Genomic DNA, 15,696 nt, shown 5'->3' on the forward strand with positions numbered 1-15,696 from the left:
CAATAAGAAGAGTGAAGAGAGGGCAAAGTAGTAGTTCCCAATAGCTCTGGGATTTCTCTACTCCAGGAGGGGTGGGGGGACAGAATAAAGAGGGGGAAAAAACCATAGATGTAGGTGATTTCAACAGATAAGTTGTGTGCAAGCTGAGACACAATTTTCATGCACCACCAATAGCCACTTTTTTTTGTGACAAGGTTAAATATGTATTTCTTCATTACAGTACCTGCTCCCACAAGTGTGACTTCAGGTGTGCCAGTTTCTTTAATGTCAATGTATTAGTAGGACATTATCATGTAATTAACATGTGTAATATTTACCATATGGTGTTAAACAGCAGGTAACAGGAAAGTGTTTGTAGAACGTTTAGAAATACATAGTAAACGTCGTGTCTATTTGAATAAATTAAAGTGCTATGAAGATTGTTGACCTATATATATTGATGAAACATAAATTTGTAGTTCGCATACTACAACCAAAGAATGAGGAAGTAGGAGTGCCAGTTTCAAAAGGACTTCATCTCATTACATTCCAGTTCGCAAATGAGTGCCTTGCATAAAATAAACTTTCTAGAGTTTGGTCACACGTGTCCTCCCAAATCTAATGAAGAATTAAATGGTTTCGCTGAATTTAATAATAACAACATATAATGTAATATGCATCAAACTCAAAATTGTAGAGACCCCAATTTTTCATTAAAAACTTAGCAATTTGGTGCAGTGTGTGACTTAAATGCACAATGTCACATTATCTCTATTAATGAAATGATGGGCACTTCGTTATGCTGTCACGTAAGGCTACAAGTACTGTGAAATGATTTTTTAGCTAGACAGTTTCAGTGAAGTTCTTTGAGAAAAATGCAAGGTGTGTGCACCTGTCAGTGCCGGCCAATGATGTCTCGTAGTGCCCGACATTTCCCAGTCCGCAACCCCCAACCACTGCTGCTCTCCCCACGCTTGTCCAACTGACTGCAAATCTACTGGCCACATTACTCTGCCCACAATATACACATGTTGGTGGAAACCCTGGAGTACTTTACCTTCGCAAATTTTGAAAAATTATGGATCGATAAGGAGTACTTACTGAAATCTATTCATCTACATCTACATCCATACTCCGCAGACCACCTGACGGTGTGTGGCGGAGGGTACCCCGAGTACCTCTATCGGTTCTCCCTTCTATTCCAGTCTCGTATTGTACGTGGAAAGAAGGATTGTCGGTATGCTTCTGTGTGGGCTCTAATCTCTCTGATTTTATCCTCATGGTCTCTTCGCGAGATATACGTAGGAGGGAGCAATATACTGCTTGACTCTTCGGTGAAGGTATGTTCTCAAAACTTTTAACAAAAGCCTGCACCGAGCTACTGAGCGTCTCTCCTGCAGAGTCTTCCACTGGAGTTTATCTATCATCTCCGTAACGCTTTCGCAATTACTAAATGATCCTGTAACGAAGCGCGCTGCTCTCCGTTGGATCTTCTCTATCTCTTCTATCAACCCTACCTGGTGCGGATCCCACACTGCTGAGCAGTATTCAAGCATTGGGCGAACAAGCGTACTGTAACCTACTTCCTTTGTTGTCAGATTGCATTTCCTTAGGATTCTTCCAATGAATCTGTCTGGCATCTGCTTTACCGACGATCAACTTTATATGATCATTCCATTTTAAATCACTCCTAATGAGTACTCCCAGATAATTTATGGAATTAACTCCTTCCAGTTGCTGACCTGCTATTTTGTAGCTAAATGATAAGGGACCTATCTTTCTATGTATTCTCAGCACGTTACACTTGTCTACATTGAGATTCAATTGCCATTCCCTGCACCATGCGTCAATTCGCTGCAGATCCTGCTGCATTTCAGTACAATTTTCCATTGTTGCAACCTCTCGATACACCACAGCATCATCTGCAAAAAGCCTCAGTGAACTTCCGATGTCATCCACCAGGTCATTTATGTATATTGTGAATAGCAATGGTCCTATGACACTCCCCTGCGCCACACCTGAAATCACTTTTACTTCGGAAGACTTCTCTCCATTGAGAATGACATGCTGCGTTCTGTTATCTAGGAACTCCTCAATCCAATCACACAATTGATCTGATAGTCCGTATGCTCTTACTTTGTTCATTAAACGACTATGGGGAACTGTGTGAAATGCCTTGTGGAAGTCAAGAAACACGGCATTTACCTGTGAACCCGTGTCTATGGCCCTCTGAGTCTCGTGGACGAATAGCGCGAGCTGGGTTTCACACGACCGTCTTTTTCGAAACCCATGCTGATTCCTACAGAGTAGATTTCTAGTCTCCAGAAAAGACATTATACTTGAACATAATACGTGTTCCAAAATTCTACAACTGATCGACGTTAGAGATATAGGTCTATAGTTCTGCACATCTGTTCGACGTCCCTTCTTGAAAACGGGGATGACTTGTGCCCTTTTCCAATCCTTTGGAACGCTTCGCTCTTCTAGAGACCTACGGTACACCGCTGCAAGAAGGGGGGCAAGTTCCTTCGCGTACTCTGTGTAAAATCGAACTGGTATCCCATCAGGACCAGCGGCCTTTCCTCTTTTGAGCGATTTTAATTGTTTCTCTATCCCTCTGTCGTCTACTTCGATATCTACCATTTTGTCAACTATGCGACAATCTAGAGAAGGAAGCACAGTGCAGTCTTCCTCTGTGAAACAGCTTTGGAAGAAGACATTTAGTAATTCGGCCTTTAGTCTGTCATCCTCTGTTTCAGTACCATTTTGGTCACAGAGTGTCTGGACATTTTGTTTTGATCCACCTACCGCTTTGACATAGGACCAAAATTTCTTAGGATTTTCTGCCAAGTCAGTACATAGAATTTTACTTTCGAATTCATTGAAAGCCTCTCGCATAGCCCTCCTCACACTGCATTTCGCTTCGCGTAATTTTTGTTTGTCTGCAAGGCTTTGGCTATGTTTATGTTTGCTGTGAAGTTCCCTTTGCTTCCGCAGCAGTTTTCTAACTCGGTTGTTGTACCACGGTGGCTCTTTCCCATCTCTTACGATCTTGCTTGGCACATACTCATCTAACGCATATTGTACCATGGTTTTGAACTTGGTCCACTGATCGTCAACACTGTCTGTACTTGAGACAAAACTTTTGTGTTGAGCCACCAAGTACTCTGAAATCTGCTTTTTGTCACTTTTGCTAAACAGAAAAATCTTCCTACCTTTTTTAATATTTCTATTTACGATTGAAATCATCGATGCAGTAACCGCTTTATGATCGCTGATTCCCTGTTCTGCATTAACTGATTCAAATAGTTCGGGTCTGTTTGTCACCAGAAGGTCTAATATGTTATCGCCACGAGTCGGTTTTCTGTTTAACTGCTCAAGGTAGTTTTCAGATAAAGCACTTAAAAATATTTCACTGGATTCTTTGTCCCTGCCACCCGTTATGAACGTTTGAGTCTCCCAGTCTATATCCGGCAAATTAAAATCTCCACCCAGAACTATAACATGGTGGGGAAATCTACTCGAAATATTTTCCAAATTATTCTTCAGCTGCTGAGCCACAACAGCTGCTGAGCCCGGGGGCCTATAGAGACATCCAATTACCATGTCTGAGCCTGCTTCAACCGTGACCTTCACCCAAATCATTTCACAATTCGAATCTCCGTCAATTTCCTTCGATACTATTGCACTTCTTATCACTATAAACACGCCTCCCCCTTCACTGTCCAGCCTATCTCTGCGGTATACATTCCAATCCGAGTTTAGGATTTCATTACTGTTTACGTCTGGTTTCAGCCAACTTTCTGTTCCTAGTACTATATGGGCGTTGTGACCGTTTATTAATGAGAGCAGTTCTGGGACCTTTCTATAGGCGCTCCTGCAGTTTACTATAAGCACATTAATATTGTTATTCCTTGTTGCATTTTGCCTACTCCTGCCTTGCCGCGTCTCAGGAGGCGTCTTGTCGGGCCTAGGGAGGGAATTCTCTAACCTAAAAAAACCCCATGTGCACTCCACACGTACTCCGCTACCCTCGTAGCCGCTTCCGGCGTGTAGTGCACGCCTGACCTATTCAGGGGGACTCTACATTTCTCCACCCGATAGCGGAGGTCGAGAAATTTGCACCCCAGCTCTCCGCAGAATCGTCTGAGCCTCTGGTTTAAGCCTTCCACTCGGCTCCAAACCAGAGCACCGCGATCGGTTCTGGGAACGATACTACAAATAGTTAGCTCAGATTCCACCCCGCGAGCGAGGCTTTCCGCCTTCACCAACTCCGCCAACCGCCTGTACAAACTGAGGATGACCTCTGAACCCAGACGGCAGGAGTCATTGGTGCCGACATGAGCAACAATTTGCAGTCGGGTGCACCCAGTGCTCTCTATCGCCGCCGGTAGGGCCTCCTCCACATCTCGGATGAGACCCCCCGGCAAGCAGACAGAGTGAACACTGGCCTTCTTCCCCGACCTTTCCGCTATTTCCCTAAGGGGCTCCATCACCCGCCTAACGTTGGAGCTCCCAATAACTAATAAACCCCTCCCCCCGTGTGCCTGCTCGGACCTTGCTGAAGGAGCAGCCACATGTCCACTCACAGGCAGAGCGGGTGATGCCACACGGCCAGCCTCCACATTGACCCTCCGCCTCGTGCGCCGCGAACGCCGCTGAACCCGCCACTCCCCTTGGGGAGAGGGTGGCCCAACCGCGCCCGGTACCCGCGAAGATGTCTCGACAGCAGGGACAGTGGGTGAAGCATGTAACACCTGGGGTGTGCGACGCACCAGACTCCCCACTGCCGCTACACTCCGAGGCAGCAGCCTGAAGACGGCTGACCGCAGCCATCAACACGCTCAGCTGTTCGCGAAGAGTGGCCAGTTCCTCCTGCGTCCGTACACAGCAGCCACACATCCTATCCATCCTAAGAAATCAATTTACTATAGAGTGTTAATAAACTTTTAAATAGACTGCTAATTCAAAACTGTGATTGCTAACCACTTCTTGTAGAAAACAAGGAAAATAGCACTACCTGTCTCTGGACTGTATTCAAAACAAACACTAGCACTACTAGCACTATGGCTGACTAAAGGGACACTCTGACTGTATTCTAAACAAACACGAGATCTATGGAACACTTAATAGCACTCGACTATTAAGGCTTCCTAAAAGCAAAAACACGCAGAAGAAGAAGTGACAAGTAAGAAAAATACAGATAATACTTAAATTAAGGTAGCTCGCACACAGCAGACGTGAAGCAGACGGCGGTTAGGGCGACACTGACACTACTGGCACTATGGCTGACTAAAGGGACTCTCTCTGACTGTATTCAAAAAAACACGAGATCTATGGAACACTTAATAGCACTCGACTATTAAAGCTTCCTAAAAGCAAAAACACGCAGAAGAAGAAGTGACAAGTAAGAAAAATACAGTTAATACTTAATTTAAGATAGCTCGCTGCACAGCAGACGTGAAGCAGACGTATTGTGACACAGTCAGTTGAACCTACTAGTACCTGAGATTGGGTTCAGCCCACAATGTGATAACTTATACCTACATCTTAGGACTGTTTCATGAAAATAATTCTTCTTCCCTTTGGGAATTGCCAATTGAGTTACCACAGAACTTTTGTAATATTTGCCTTTGATCGAATGTATCTCTACCTGTAACAGAATAAGCACACCTGAATTGCTTCAATGTCCTCCTTTAATCCTCTCTCGTTGGAATTCCAAATACTGAAATAGTAGCTGAGAATGGGTAGCACAAATGTTCTGTACATTATCTTCTTTATAAATGGTACAAACGATTGTAGACGTCACAATAAACCTAAATCTATTGTTCCCTTTCCACACAGCTGACCGTATGCAGTCATTCAATTTCATGTTCCTTTGCAATGTTTCACCTAGACATTTAATCTATGTGACTGTGTCAAGCAGCACGTCCCTAATAGTGTATTCGAACATTAATATGTCTCCCCCCTCCCAAATATCCATCACAGTTGTGAGAACAGTCAGTTTTTTGTGGCGACTAGCTTTGGACCATCATATCCATCTTCAAACTGGAGCCTTAAACATGCGGACAATAATACAATCCACCAATTGACATGTGGGTGCCTTCCTACAGTCAATCAGATGATGTTGCGGTATGTAACCTTACGCGTGTGCAAACAGAAAGAGAACAAAACACTGACGGGACTTGTTTCGTGTCTGTAGTTATGGACTGAAGGCTGCAGCGAGTGATATGGTAAGGGATCTGTGCTGTTGCTCAGGTTGGAAGGCAGTGTTTGGATGCGAGTAGATAAAGCAGTATTGAAAGCTTCAAAGTAACAGATGTCCAACAAAGGCATATTTTAACCTGTTGGGGAAATGTTTTCTGTATGAGTGATGTACCAAATATGTTCCCAAAAACATTACATGGAGTAAGGCCACAACTTTTTAGTATCTTGTTGCAGGTATCAATTATTCTACACCATCTTTTGCTTTCAAGGATCAGGATTATATTCAAAGTATTTTGGTGGGGATGTGGTGAAATTTTCATTTCTCAAAGTTCTCTGTATCACTTCTTTTGTGTACAGCTTTTCTTATCCTAGTGAACTTACTGAACTGATTTTCTCACTGAAACTCCTTGGCAGATTGAAACTGCAAGCCAGACCTGGACAGGAACCAGTAACCTTGCCTTCTGTGGGGTAAGTCTCATACCAAATGAGCTATGTATACAGGCGTGACTCAAAACGTACCTTCGCAAGTATGCTTCCTATCTTGCAAACTTCACAGTAGTTCTCCTGCATACACAGCACTTGTGGAAGGAAGTATACTGCAGACTGTTGCTTCCTACAGACATGCAGAACTTGGGTGAAATATGAAAGGTAGGAATTAAAGCTACGAGGGTGGGTTGTGAGTCAAATCTGGGTAGTTTAATCAAAAAGAGCAGTACCCTCAAAATGCGAGGTTCTGGGTTTGAGTCCCGGTCCAGTATACAGATTTAATCTACCAGTAAGTTTCATAACAGTGCACAGTCCACTACAGTATCAAATATTTATTTTAAATTTTCTCAGTATGTCTAGAGAGTAATTAAAATTACCTGCTAAATATGAAATGTGTAATATAGTCCTCCAAATGTTTCAATGGGTTGTCTTACATGCCGGCTTTTCTTCTCTCGTTTAACCTAGTTCCGTTTTGATCTATGTGTTAGTCTTTAATTATCTAAAAACACACACAGCTTAAAGAGGTGTTTCTTCTAAAAATACTGAGAATTTTTGTTATCTAAGATGCCATTGTTAATTTGATGTAATGAACCATAACATGTTATATGGCTTCGTAAACAGTTGTTAATAACGTACATAATTTGTATAGGAGGCTTACTGATGTGAAAAATATATTGCGAAATATGGAACAAAAATTACTCTTTCGAAAAGGTATTTTTTCTTTGCCTTTTGAACTGTATCATATGCACATGACGAACTATGCTTAACTGAACAGATAGATATTTACTGTAGCTGACATTATTGCACATTCAACAGTTTACTTGCTCACGATCCCTCATCATAACAAAACTACTTATATGTGAGTGCAGCTGTGTAGCAGCTAGTGTGATTAACGAGCATAGTGAATACACATCAAAATACTAATTAGAAATTTCTCCAGTAAAAATCCTTGTAGTTAACTGTCAGAGCATTCGCAACAGAGTGCTGGTTAGAAGTGCCCTTCAAAACTAGTGAAGCTCACATAGTGCGGTACAGAAAGGTGGTTGAAACTTGAAATTGGTATCAGTGATATATTTAGGTAAATTTAAGTCTGTATCGAAAGGATAGGCTAATGTAAAACTCAAATCAACTGAGATAGAAATTGGAAGGTGCATGTGAGATTATTTAGGTAAGACTCAGCATCGGAGATTGGCATAAATAATTGGATCCTTCTGTCGCCCACTTATCTCTTGATGTAACGGAGATATATGTTCAGTTAACTAGATAAAATATCAGTAGTGTCAGAGCACTGTGAGAAACTTGAAACTTTAAGCACAGGAGAGGAGCATGTAGAGGAACTATGTCCAAAGTTTAAAAGAATAGTTAAACAGACACTGGATAGGTATGTAACCAGTAGAACAGTTCATAATGGGAGGGAACGTCCATGGTATACAATCACTGTCAAGAAACTTACAAAGAAACAGTGATTACTGCGTAATAGGTGTAAAACAAAGTGTAGGGCTATAGAGATATGCTAAATGAAACATGTTCGACCGGCAAGAGAGCAATACATGAAGCTTTCATTGATTACTGTGGTGGAATACTGTCAAATGCTGTTTCACAAAACCCAGAGGAATTATGGTCGTATGTAAAGGCTGTTAGTGGCGCCAAGGTTAGTGTCCTCTCCCTAGCAAATGCGTGAGCAGGAGCTGAAATGCTTAACTCGGTTCTCAAATGTTCCATTACAAAGGAAAACACAGGAGAATTGCCCCAATTTAACCCTCGTATCTCTGGAAAGAGGGGTGAAATAAATGTCGGTGTCAGTGGTGTTCAGTTAAAACCTGAAATTGTTAAAACTGAACAGAGCTCCAGGGCGATGTGAATCCCTGTCATACTCTATACTGAGCTAGTCCCTCTTCTAACTATAATCTATTGGTCGAAAAGAGGTAGTAGAAGTGATCAACAAAATTACTGTCCAATACCCTTGACGTAGATTTGTTGTATAATCTTAGAACATATTCTCAGCTCAAACATAATGAGGTATCTCAAACAGAACAACCTCCTTAGTGCCAACCAGCATGGATTCCAAAAACATCGATCAGATGAAGCCCAACTCACACTTTTCTCACATGACATACTGAAAGCTTTGATGAAGGCAGCGATTTAGAGGCAGCATTTCTTGGTTTTTGAAAAGCATTTGGCTCACAACCAGTACCAAACCTTTGCTTATTGTTAAAAGTATGGTTGTATGGGGCATCAAGTGAAATTTGTGATTGGATTGAGGACTTTGTGGTTGGGAGAACACATGTTACCGTGGATGGAGAGTCATCTTTAGATGTAGGAGTGACTTTGGGTGTGCCCCAGGGTAGTGTCGGGACCCATGTTGTTTATTATTGACCTTGTGCACAATATTAACAGTAACCTGAGACATTTTGCGGATAATGCAGTTATCTATAATGAAGTACCATCTGAAAGGAGCTGCATAAATATTGTCATATATTGATAAGATTTCATAGTAGTGTAAAGCTCTTGTTCCCTAAAATGCTACATATACAGGATTCATATCATTGTTTTTCCTTGCAGAAAATTTGAGGGAGCCATCTGGAGGTGGCATTGAGGCAGCAACACAAATCACCTAACCTGTCGGTGATGCGTCCAGGGCCATCACCACATACAGTTAAATTGTTGGCTACCCTCACCACGTGTGGGGGTATCGGCGACTCCTTAGCAGCGTAGGTAGTGCTTGGCTGAGCGGAGAACAGTAGAGAAGAGGGAAGAGCCCTGAACCGTGAATTTACTTTTAAATTTTTTCTTAAGAATGTACTTTATTTACCAGCGATTCGTCAAGAACATTAACACATTTAATCACTGTATGTGAGCATGGAAGTAGTTGGCAGGGAGTAACCGATGAAATCAAAATGAAATTGCTTTTAACAAATGGGAATTTTATTCCTAAAAGCTTTTTTTTTCTTTGAAACAGATTTAAAATTATAAGCAGAAAGCACCCTCCAAATATCAAGTTATAATTTATTCAGAGGCAGAAGGAAACAAATTTTTGAGTGTACGAGCTTTGGGCTGAGAGCCTTGCCACTCCCTTCTGACACGGCTGTAGTCGTGACGACTCGCAACAACCTCTGAAAGGCTACACAGGTGCAAATCTGCAATGCACCAGAGTAGCTTAAAGTGAAAGTTTGAACAATATATACAAGTACACAAACTGTGCACCCCGTAGGAGGGATGGAAATGGTACAAAACACTAAAATTAAAAGATTAACTTCCCACCGAAGGTGCAACTTGATTTTAACTTCTAAGAAAAGTCTTACGGTGGAAGGGTGGCAACTTCATATACTAAAATGACAATTTAAATAATAGCCCATGAAATGCAGTCTTATATAAAATTATACGAGGTTGGCCAAACATGGTCTACAGTACACATATACCGCCTCGCAAGATGACAGGCAAGATAAAAACATATTTCAGGAATTATGCCATTACACTTCAAGCAGTAAATTTGTTAACACACCGAATCCGACGAACATGACACAGGCAGCTATTAACGTATGGTAGATTGATAGGCAGATTATCGAACAACCCGAGCCGCAGGCTGCTCTAACCCACCCCTACTCCACAAGGGAAAAACAGATCACCCAATTCGTAAATAACCACCTTCATGTGAGTGGGCCAACGGAGAAGAATGGTGGGACGACCCCAAAACAAAGCGGCTGGGACCTCACCAAGAAAACAAGTAGAATTTAACAATTAAATTAAACAACATATCACCAATCACTTAACTTATAATAAACTGCGATTTCTGGCGAAGACCTGGCGCAGCAACCCGGAAACGTTCTCCCGAACCGTACGCTGCCTGCTGCTTCGACGGACGCACGAAGGCACGCCGATCTCCCGTCTCACGGTGTCGCAGCTCGCACCGGCCAGACCGATGTAGTGGGTTGACTCCTGTTGCTCTCTTGTCGACCGCGAAGCCACTACCCCTCGCTATACGGCGCGGCCCACTGGACTCGCGTGGTGACCTCATGTGCGCCGACGCTCAAGACGGACAAGTCACCTTGTGTCTCAGTGCGCTTCCGACCGACCGATCTATCCAATCACCAATGACAGTTGCCTGAGCAACTCGAGCAGACTGGCAGCCTAACGCACAGATTCAGATGCAGGAACTAAGCCCCCAACCGGGCGACCACTCGTTGAGTTCTCTCACTGCGCCACAAATTCAGACGAGAGACAGACTAGCAAGCTGGGGATGAGAGACTGAGCCCACTCATCGCACCCCTTAAATGCACGTGAACAGGCGACCTTTCCCCTTTCCCACCAGAGGGAGACACCAAAGCTGTGACTGCCGCAGTGGCCCCACCGCCAGAAACGGACTACGACTGCTTCACACTACGCGCTGCGGTGTGCTTTTCAAAACAGCAATTTTTTACCACGGCTCAAGCCCATTGGTGCGATGGCAGGGTAGAAGGTGTTTCTGTGCTGGAGTGGGGTCGGGATGGGATGGATGTGTGGAGGACATGGACTAGCAAAGGTTGAGGACTGGGGGGTGTGGGAGCGAAGAGTGTGTCGTGAAGAGTTTCCACCCATCCAGTTCAGAAAAGCTGTTCTTGGTATGATGCATTCCTTAAAGTGAAGCACATTTTGTCAGATAGCACAATCAACAAATGTGTAGTTCAGCTGTATCCTGGCCACAGTATGGTGGTGGCCATTCGTGTGGACAGACAGCTTGTCATGCCCTTGTAGAATGTAGCACAGTGGTTGCAGCTTAGTTTGTAGATCACACGGCTGCTTTGACAGGCCCCCCTGCCTTTTACGGGGTAGGAGATTCCAGTGACGAGACAGGAGCAGGTGGTAGTGAGAGAATGTATGGGACAGGACTTGCATCTGGGTCTATTACAGGGGCATTACAGGAAGATTCAGTGGTTGGCGGAATACCACTGTAAGGATAGTGGATAGGACATTCCTCATTTCACGACACAATGAGAGGAAATAGAAACTCTGGTGGAGAATGTCATTCAGTTTCTCCAGTTGTGGGTGGTACAGAGTCGTGAGGGGAGAGCCCTTTTGTGGCCCGACTGTGGATATGTGAGGTGTGGGAGGTGACTAGTGAGATGAGGCCAGGGAGATCTGTTCCTGGAAAAGGAATGTATTCATGGTACTTTTGATGGTGGCTTATTGGATGGAGAAGGGGCAGTGAAGTAAATGGGGAGAAGGTGTTGAGATTCTGGAGGAATGTCTGTAGGCGATTCTGTGGATAACCTTATTTCTTATCAGTCCTTTGCTCATTAGGCTAATCATCCACTCAACTGATCGTGCATTACTTAACTTCACTTTCTCTGAGGATTGATATTCTTGACCCTGGATTTCAACCCATCCCGGAACCCTACTTTCATTACCATCCCTGTTCTGTACAGTAGGGACAAAAGACTACATCCCTTCTCTAACAGGAGTGCTTCAGTCTTGGTATTCCATTCTTACTGATATTTCCTGGTTATTACTGTTGCACAAGTTGGCAACTGTTACGCCCACATCGCTGATGACAAATAGGAGGAAGGCGTCAGAAGGATTTATTGCCGTAGGAATCCGGACAGGCAAGCAAATGATTAGTGGAACAAGTGCACATGAAATAAATATATTGTACTCATCTTATCGCAGGGGAACTGCTGCACTATTGGCATCTTGAGGGTGATAGTGGGTAGGTACAAGCAGAGGCCTGACTCGTGTATGTGTCTCTATAAATTGAATGTTTGCCAGTAGAGCTAACTGTTGTGTTCTCTAACAGTTTATTGAACGTAACTTCTTCTGCAATACAATACAATAGCTGGCTGTACAATAGATGTAGACATCCGTCGATCTAGCCGGAGATGTGGTTCCTCTGGGTAGGCTGGTACTTCGATCGGCGTTGCAGTACAGTGGCTTCGGTGATGTCTTCTCGGAGACTCTGCTATAGCGGTTGCCATTAGCAGCGGAGGAAGACTGGTCTGCCTTCGACTTGTCGGGCCTATATAGTGAGCTGGAGCCAATAGAAACCTGGCGTAGGAATCCGTGGCCGGATATGTGGCGGCGGCCTCTGCAAGGAAAGGTTCCTATTAATTGACTGGCATCTTCGGCGTGTTTACCTGATGTCTTCACGTGTTTGGCTGTTGGTTTGTTTCCCTCATAGCGTGGCTGTTATGCGGTGCTGTCTGCCATTTAGGGGAACCCGTGGCAGACAGTACACTAACAATCAACAACTTGGAGTAATGTTCAGCATTAACTAGCAACGTGAAACTGTCGCCAGAAGCACGAAGCTGCAAGTAGAAGCAGAAGTAGAGGTTGCTGCCCATATTGCTGGCACTTGTAATACCATCCTGGTGGTCTTCAGAAGTCAAGAACCTGGAGGAGGTTCTTCATTGGCATCGGTGTTGAAAGTTCTGCTCGTAGGAGTGCAGGAATCTTTGAGGTGCTGCCTCTGGCAGTATTTGGAACCTAAGATACTATATTTCCACCACCCCCACCCCCCTCCCCAACTCTGATTGCAGCTATGCTGGTGGTGGTGGTGGTGGTCGTGGAGGGAGCAGGAAGCGGCGGCTGGTGCCAGAGCTCACGTCCACTTCCTGGTGTTTGTCTCATGACTATCCCAGAATGTCAGCTAAGAAATGAGGCAGAGGGCACCACTCTGCACTCAGCGACAGTGCGAGGTCTTCTGGTGGAGACCACAGCGACATCTTGAAGTGGTGTGGCAGCCCCCGTGGCTAGCCGCATAATGGAGAAAACAGACACCTATGGACATCGGCTGTCCACTTGGCAATGGTTAAGGTGCAGCAGACTCCAGGCCGATCAGTTCACCACTATGTGTTGGCGATACATCTACGTCTACATATATACTCTTAGCTGCCAAGCGGTGCATGGCAGAGGGCACTTATGGTGCCAAAGTCGTCTTTCTACCTCTGTATTCACTCGCAGATCACGTGAGGGAAAAATGACTCTCTGAATGCCTCAGTACAAGCTCTAATTTTCCTTATCTTTGAATGGTGATCATTGTGTGATACGAAAGTAGTCGGTAATAATATATGCTCTACATCCTCAGTGAACATTGAATTTCGGAATTTAGTGAGCAGCCCCTTCTGTTTAGCGCATTGTCTGTCTGCAAGTGCGTCCCACTTCAAACTTTCTATGAGATTTGCAACACTCTTGCGATGGCTAAATGCACCAGTGTGTTTTTGGTGTTTTTCTTTGGACTTTCTCAATCTCTTGTATCAGACCCAACTGGTAAGGGTCCGACACAGATGAACAATACTCTAAGACTGTACGAACAAAAGTATTCTAAGCAATTTCCTTTGTTGAAGGACTCCATCACTTCAGGATTCTACCAATAAACCGCAATCTAGAGTTTGCCTTACCCATTACTTGTGTAATCTGATCGTTCAATTGGAGATCATTTCCTATAGTCACACCCAGGTACTTGACTTATGTTACCACTTCCAAAGACTGGGCATTCATTTTGTACTCGTACATTAATGGGGATTTTTGCTTTGTTATGCACAGTAGGTAACACATCCTAATATTGAGAGATAAGTGCCATTCATTACACCATGTGTTTATTTTCTGCAAATCCTCGTTGATTTGTTCGCAGTTTTTGTGTGATACTACTTTCCTGTAGACAACAGCATCATTGGCAAACAGTCTAATGGCACTGTCAGTACCATAAACCAGATGATTTATGTAAATTGTAAAAAGGAGCGGACCTATTATCCTGCCCTGGGCCACACCTGATGTTGGGCTTGTTTCTGTTGAAGTCTCCACATTCAGGACGACATACTGCTTTCTGTCTATTAGAAAACTTTCTATACAACCGCATATGTCATCAGATAGATCATAAGCATGCACTTTCAGGAGTAAGCGACAGTGGGAAACTGAGTCGAACGCCTTTCGAAAGTTGAGGTATACCGTGCACAGAGAGGGCCAGCTGTGTGTCACATGACTGCTGTTTCCTGAAACGGTGATGGTTTCTGCAGATCAGCTTCTCAGTCTAGAAAGGTCTTTATATCTGAACGCAAAATATGTTCCACGATTGTACAACAAATCGATATCAGTGAAATTGGCTGGTAATTGTGTGCATCCAATTTTCTACCCTTTTTATAAATTGCTGTGACCTGGGCCTTCTTCCAGCTGAGGAACTTTGCTCTGTTTCATTGATATCTGGTAGGTGATGAATAAGAATGGTGCTCTATTTGTAGCATAGTCAAGATAAAATATTACGGGGATACTGTCTGGGCCAGATGCCTTTCTGGCAACTAAGGATCTTAACTGTTTCACAGTCCCAGATACACTAAACACTGTCAGCCATCCTTGGATTTGTTCAGTAATTGAAAGTGGGAATGGTGCTGCAGTCCTGTACCTTAAGTGAGTTTTTGAAAGCTGGGTTTAGAATTTCAGCCTTCAGTTTATCATCCATTACATTACCTGTACTGTCAGCAAGAGAAGGTATTGAATTATTGTAGCGTTCATAGATTTTATGTACGACCAAAATTTTTAGGGGTTATTTTTAGAACCTGCAGATGAAATATTGCTTTCAAATTTGTTAAAAGAAACTCTTATTGACCTTTTGACTGGTGCTTTCATTTCACATAATTTCTGTTTGTCAGCAGGGTAATGACTACATTTGAAACAACTGTGCAAAATTCTCTGCTTTTCAGCAACTTGCTAATATGTTTGTTGAACTGAGGTTGATCCTTTCCCTCGCCTATATTTTAGCTAGGCACGCCTATATTTTAGCTAGGCACTAATTTCTCTAGGACATGGTGGACAATACCTCTAAATTCCATCCAAAGGTGCTCAATATCTTAGTGTCCTGTGGTGAATGCTTGGAGCTGACTATGAATATCTTCATTAATGACACTTTTATTTGATTTTCCAAACAAGAAAACTCTACACTGTTTCTTTGGTTGTTTGCAGCTTCCACTGACATTGAAGCAGACCGTTGTGGCCGAGCGGTTCTGGGTGCTTCAGTCTGGAACCAAGTGACTACTGTGGTCGCAGGTTCGAATCCTGCCT

At 43.5% G+C, this 15,696-nt stretch overlaps 1 long non-coding RNA gene across 2 annotated transcripts in view; it reads left to right on the top strand.

Moving 5' to 3' along the window:
- LOC126321760 (uncharacterized) overlaps nt 1-15,696 on the top strand; it is a 51,393-nt gene that overhangs the window by 20,564 nt on the left and 15,133 nt on the right. For both annotated transcript variants that reach the window (XR_007558521.1, XR_007558520.1), the window contains exon 3: nt 9,235-9,383. This is a non-coding gene — a long non-coding RNA (uncharacterized LOC126321760). The remainder of the gene's footprint in view (nt 1-9,234; nt 9,384-15,696) is intronic.

Source organism: Schistocerca gregaria, unplaced genomic scaffold, assembly GCF_023897955.1.
Source record: "Schistocerca gregaria isolate iqSchGreg1 unplaced genomic scaffold, iqSchGreg1.2 ptg000763l, whole genome shotgun sequence".
Classification (NCBI taxonomy): Eukaryota; Metazoa; Arthropoda; class Insecta; order Orthoptera; family Acrididae; genus Schistocerca; species Schistocerca gregaria.